Below are 7,062 nucleotides of genomic sequence, written 5' to 3'. Positions count from 1 at the left end.
TTGCAGCTGAAGAAACTGTGGTTTCAGAGATCAAGTGGTTTGTCCTCATTCCCACACTTAAAGTCCCTGTACTGCATTTTCTCATTGACTACTTTCTGCGCAAGGCCTGTGTTGGATGCCTGGCCCACCAAGATTGACGTTACTAGCTTCTGGAAGCTCTGGTTGCTCAGTGGTTAAGTGTTTTGCTGCTAACCAAAAGGTCGGCAGTTCGAATCCACCAGCCGCTCCTTGGAAACCCTAGGGGGCGGTTCTATTCTGTCCTATAGGGTCACTACGAGTCGGAATCGCCTTGATGGGAACGGGGAGGAGGTCTGGTTTTTTTGGCTTTGGAAGTGAGCAGCACCTACCGTCTTTAGCATTAGATATTTAAAGTTGGTGTTCCCTCATAGACTGTTAGCAGGACCATAGTAAGGATAAAAGATGATGTGTCTCTCTCTTTTTTTTTGTTTTCGCCACTGTGTCTGCAGCTAGCCCAGAGCTCGGTACCAGCTGTGAACCGAGTAAATCTTAAATTGACTAACAGGGCTGTGAACCCCACTTGCCTTCTGAAAACTCTCCTTTATCTTAGGCTTTTATGATTGTCTTACTACTGGGATGACCCCTTCTGCTCTGCCTCTTCTTCCTGACGGCAACTCTGGGCATTACTATCAACGGATTAGTCTGTCCATACTGAAGCACTACAGTTAGAGAAACAGCTGCTGTGCACATAGGACAAGAACCAGACAGATTCGGAGTGCCTACGTTTCATTTGAGAACACTATGAATCTAAACAAATGATGGGATCACAAACAATATGACAATATAGTGTAATAGTTATAAGCCAACTGGAGCCAGAATGCATGGGTTCAGATCTTGCCAGCTATGGGTCCACAGATAAGTTACTTAACATCTCTGTGCCTTGGTTTTCTTGTCTGCAAAATGGGGACAGTGGTAGTACCTACATGAGATAAGGCTGTTGTGAAGATTAAATTAAGCACTTAAAAGGGTCTGGTATATAGTAAGTGATCAAAAATGTTTAAAAAATACACAGTAGTATGTTATATAAATCATTAGTATAAATGCTGTAGAAAATCTTCTAAGAACTCTTTTTCCCCAATGAGAACTCATCAGTTCGCAAACCCTCTTTTTCAAGTTTCCTTTCCAGATTTTTCCTTGTCATTTTGACTGACCACTCCATTGTACCAGTCATCATGGGATACTAAGCCTGTCCAAGATGTTTTGAGAAAGGGAGATGCAAGGAGCCCCCGCTAAGAGCCAGCAGCAGCCAACTGCCCGGGATGCGAGGGGGGCTGTGCCCTTACAGGCGGGTCCCACAGCTGGCATGAGGGAGCCCAGGAGATGCCTGCAAAAGAACTGCCCAACCAGCCCACAGAAGGGTGATAAGTAATAATACAAGTTGTTCCTGTAAGTCACTAAGTGTTGAGGTAGTTGATTTCACAGCAAAGCCTCACTGAAACAGAACCTTTCATCTTGCTGCCCAGAGGTAGGCATGTGAAAATTTTGGTAAATATTCTAAATGTAGCATTATGTATATTGTTGCTACCTACTGTTGAGTCAGCTGTTGACTCACGGTGATCCCACGCGCAACACAACTAAACGCTGCTCGGTCCTGCGTTATCCCCATAATTAGTTTTGAATCGGACTGCTGTGATCTGTAGGGTTTTCACTGACTGATCTTCAGAAGTAGATCTCCAGGCCTTTCTTCCTAGTCTGTCTTAGTCTGAAAGCGCTACCGAAACCTGTTCAGTGTCATGGCAGCACGTAAGCCTCCACTGACTGACAGGTGGTAGCTGCACTCAGGAATCGAACAGGGCCTTCCATCTCCTGCCTGAAAGGCAAGAATTCTACCACTGAACCACCAATGCTTCTCATTACATAGATATCTGTGTGTGTGTGTGTGTGTGTGTGTGTGTGTGTGTGTGTATGTAGTAGCTATTTGCATTTTTTTAACCCAAACCAAGACATGATGCATAATTTAGAATTTCTTTTGGTATATATAATTACATGTCTATAAATTATTTTTGATGGCTGTGTTCATTGCATATCATGATTTTTAACCAGGCCTCTCTACCTGTAGACTCTCAGGCTTTCTAATTTTTTGCCACTATAAGAAATTCTTTGATAAACATCCTTGGACATAACGACTTTGCATGCATCAAGGATTACTTCCTCAGGATTAATTCCTGTATGTGGAAATAGTAGGTTGAAGATTTGCTTATTTTCAAGGTTTTGGTAAAGTATCAACTACTTGCTCTTCGGGAAGGTTGTACCGGTTTACATTCTAACCATGAATGAGTGAGAACGCCCTTTTGCCTGTACTTTTATCAACAGTGGAGATTACTGGGTTTAAAAAAAAAAACACCCTGTGCCAATCTACTGGATGAAATATATGAGGTCATTACTGTTCGGGTTTTTTGTTTTTGTTAGTGAGGTTGAGCGTATTTTTATGTATAGTGGGCACTCATGTCTTCTCTAAATGTTTATTCTCACTGTATGCTCATTTTTCTGTTGTCAGTTGTTTTTTTCTTATTGATCTGTGAATAATATGGACGTTAGCATTTTGTTATGTATAAAAATACCAAACCAAACCCATTGCCGGACTCATCGTAACCCTATAAGACAGAGTAGAACTGCCCTATGGGTTTTCCAAGGAGCTGCTAGTGGATTTGAACTGCTGACCTCTTGCTTAGCAGCCAGGGTCTTAACCACTCTGCCAGCAGGGCTGTATATATTTAAATATGTTTTTTCTCAGCATGTTGATTTCTCTCTAATTTTATGGGTGTATGCTCCTTTTTTTAGTGCACAAAAGTTACACTTTTTAAGTTGTCAAATCAGTCAGTCTTTAGTGTCTGCCACTGATGTCATCAGATTCATCTTTTTAAAGCATTGTTGTTGTTGTTGTTAGGTGCCGTTGAGTCGTTTCCAGCTGATAGTGACCCGTGTACAACAGAACGAAACACCGCCTGGTCCTGCGCCATCCTCACAATCACTGTTATGCTTGAGCCCATTGTTGCAGCCACTGTGTCAATCCATCTTGTTGAGGGTCTTCCTCTTTTTCGCTGACTCTCTACTTTACCACTCAAGAGGTCCTTCTCCAGGGACATTGCGTATGGCTAAGTTTAAATGTCTTCAGGGAGTGTCAGTTGCCATCCTGGCAAAATCCATACCCCTCCGCCTGTATTGCACTCCACATTCCATTTTCACTCTATCTAGCCCATGTAATCCTCCACAGCTTCTAAATGCGAACTCTGCCCTGGTGAGTTTAACTTGTCTTATGTGGAGTGCACCAGCCCTGGAGTATCGCAGACCTGAGTTAGGATTCTGACTCAACCACTTGACAACAGTGAGACGAGAGTTTTTAGAGCCTCAACTTCTTGTATTTAAGTGGGAGACACGATTAATGTGAGATTAAATTATGTGTAGTGATTAACAGTGATTGATATTTAGTTGGCCCTTAATATCAGTTCTTCCGCCATCCTTCATGTTTTTGCTCATGTTGAGACTTATCTCTGTAATACCCTTCTTTTCTTCTCCACTTTGAGAAATTTTACCACCCTCCTGGCCCAGTTCTATCCTGACTCCTTCACAAAGGCTTAGTACAGGGAGTGTGCCATGGGTCTTAGCTTGAGAGTTTTGTATTATTATTTTAATGTTTGAGGTGTATTTCAATCAGCCAAGCTGTAAGCTTCTGGAAGACCTGGCCCAGTGCTTGGCCCCTAAGATGCACTCAATTAGTATTTATAGAATGTACAAATAAATGAATCAAGGGTTCATCAGTGTAAGTGCTAGGTAATGAGACTAATTAGCAAACTTTGCTGAAAACTTATCCTAATTATTGTGCCACCCACGTAATTGGTGACCAATGCAAATTTGTTTAGTAAATTATAAATGATTGATATTGCATTCTCTGGTATCACCAATTATACCAGTTCAATATACCATATTTCTCCACTGCTAAGATGGACTTTAGCTGCACCTTTTAGCATCTCTGAAATTGAGATGTATGTTATTATCAAAGAAGTAGCTGTTGGCCAGGTGGTGGTCAGGATATAGCTGGCATCACCTCTGAATTTGTCAACGTGATCATAGATGTTCAAATTGTCATTCTTTCTATTTAGTTCTGTGCAATTTAGTACTATATGTGTCAAAGCCATATGCCAAGGAAGGCAGTAAATGGGTCAGAAAAGATGAACGAAATTCCAGAGCGACAGAGGCTGCTATAACCAACTCGCATAGCATGCAGGATTATAGTTAAGGAGTGGAACGTCGGTTTGCACAAACTGGCACTTGCCATTCGCAGAGAAGCTGCATGACTTGTGACGTACGATGCAGCTCAACAGGAAAACCGCGCATTTAGCCAAATAGAGCACTGCCCACATCAGACTTGCAGAATGGGTGTCAGAAGCTAGGAAGCAAGTCCTAGAGACAAGACTGGGACATTTTTTCTAAGAAATGCTTCATCATTGAGATTGTCTAGAAAAGCACACATACTGATGCTCTGCGTTCACAGGAATTCAGAAGAATTGGGCTCAATGCATAGGACTTTTAGGAATACTTTCATCAGTTTGGCGGCCTGGTGGTTCAGTGGTTGAGAGCTCGGCTGCCAACCAAATGGCCGGCAGTTCAAATCTACCAGCCGCTCTCTGGAAATCCAATGGGGCAGTTCTACGTTGTCCTATAGGGTTGCTGTGAGTCAGAATCAATGACAATGGGTTTGGTTTGGTTTTGGTTAATCGATTTATTTTGCTTGTATTTTCCTTTTCTATATATGCACATTAATAAAAAAAAAATCTATGCCTGAGTAAGTCTAGAGGCACTCTTTCAATAAGTATAAAATAAAAATTCTGTATGGTAAGAACACATTGTCACAGTTTAATTGGTGGCTCCTATTCTTTCTTGGTGCTTACACTGCATGATGTCCCAGATTTGAACGGATACGATCCATTGACAGGCGGCTGACATAGACAGTAGTTCTATGAATTGCCACACTTCCTTTAGAGAAGGAACAGAGCTTGGTGTTTTGTTGTGTTGTTTTGGCGGCTATTATGTTGTTGCTTGGGAATGAGATAGGCAGACCCTGTGATTTCTTTACCAACATCAGTTACACTTGTTTTTAGAGCCAAGGTAATTTGAAGAGAAGCCAGCCACTCTCCCATCACCATATGCAGCTTCTTCGTGTAGGTCACAGACTGCATTCTGATGGAGGTGAACACTTCACTTAACATTAGTTAAGTATTTCTTGAAATTAAAGTTATTATCTTTCTTGCAATGTAAATGTAATGCCCGTTAGTACAGAAAATGTCTGTATTACAAAGTGTGCATATGTAAGTAGGCAATCAGCCGTACTTCTCCTAACCAACATAGCTGGTAAAAAACAAATTCTGTTCAAAAAACTTTTTGCATAAATTTTTGATGCTGTTTATTCTTTTCCTAGTTTACAAAATTGTCTTAAAGTAATATATGTTCCTTACACAGCATTTGGTAAATACCAAAAAACCAAACCAAACCCATTGCCCTTGAGGTGATTCTGACTCATAGCAACCCTATAGGACAGAGTAGAACTGCCCCATAGGGTCTCCAAGGAGAGCCTGGTGGATTCAAACTGACGATCTTTTGGTTAGCAGCTGAGCTCTTAACCACTGTGCCACCAGGGCTCCAGAAAAAGTATAAAGAAGCATGAAAAACATTATCCTTAATCTCACCACCCTTGACTGCCACTTAATATTTTTGGCCGCTGCGTTCAATGTCTGTAACGCAGAAACAACGGGCATGGCTTGCACACAGTGGGTGCTTACAGCATCCCTGCTGAATGCGTGAACGCTGAATGAGCGCTTGGAGAACAGCCTGTATGTCTTGCTAATGGAACTGTGCAGATCTTACGGTCTAAAGTCATGTGGCTTCTGAAGGTTGCCTAACTCTTCACCCATAGCAGGAGTCTGGCCAGGACACAACCAGCTGTCTATGATTTGGCAACGAACACCGTGGGAGGGATAGCCGCCGTCCTCACACTGTCACCCAGTCATTCATTCACTCGTTCAACAAATATTTATTAAGTGCCCACGGTGTGCCTGCAATATGGAGGGGGAAAATAATAAACATTGGCCCTGTCCTCCTGCAGCCTACACTCTAAAGAGAGCAGAACAGATAGTAAACCTAAACACAGAAGTGAATAGATAAACGATGGCTACACGTTTTGGTAGGTGCAGAAACGGAGGCAAACAGGCGGCTGCGGAAGTAAATACGGGGGTCCGTGGACGCATTCCGGAGGGGTCAGAGACACCCTCCCCGACGGAGACGTGTCAGGCGGTCCACTCGGAACCCAGGGGAAGATTCTGAGGCCATAACACTTGAAGTTGTCGGTGGCCAAAGAACAGTGACGGAGGAACTGATGGGGAACACCAGGCTGCAGAGGAGGTGGGTCGTGCAGGACCTGGGGGGGATTCCGAATTTTATTCTTGTGGTCGGAAACTATTATTTATTTATTTTCTGTAATTTAAAGGACATTTGCTTTCACTGACTAGGTAACATTCACGGTTCAACGTACACAAGGTCCAAGATTATTGAATGAACTGTCTCCGTGTGTTTCCCTCCGGAAGCACCCTGTGCACGCACACGCACATCTAGCCATACGATAAGGTAGTTTAAGCAGGGACGTGGGCCACCAGATTTGTGTTTTACGACCCGAATGCTGAGATGGAACGGCTCTTGAGTCTCCCATCTACGCGCTCCTGCTTACGCATTTCACAAGCCCTACTGTACCGCGCGTTCTCGACTTAAAACCGCAGCTCCCCCGGGGCTCCGGGCTCCCACGCCCGCTCCCGGCAGGGTTCGCAAGCTCCCACGCCGCCGGGGCCCCCAGCCCGCAGCTCCTGGCTCGGGAGGCCAGACCTCTGCCGTCCGCTCCGGTGCGCGCGGAAGCTTGAAACACAGAGGCCGCAGCGCCTTCAAGGCGCGCGGAGCACTCAGGCCCGGGCTTCAGCCAGCAGCTGAGAGACGGGTCCGGGCTGGGCCAAGCCCGGGGCGGGGGCGGGGCCAGGGCTGGGGGCGGGGCCGGCGCCGCGG

The sequence above is a fragment of the Trichechus manatus genome, unplaced genomic scaffold (assembly GCF_000243295.1).
Source record: "Trichechus manatus latirostris isolate Lorelei unplaced genomic scaffold, TriManLat1.0 scaffold00062, whole genome shotgun sequence".
NCBI lineage: Eukaryota > Metazoa > Chordata > Mammalia > Sirenia > Trichechidae > Trichechus > Trichechus manatus.
Note: the sequence above shows the minus strand (reverse complement) of the source record.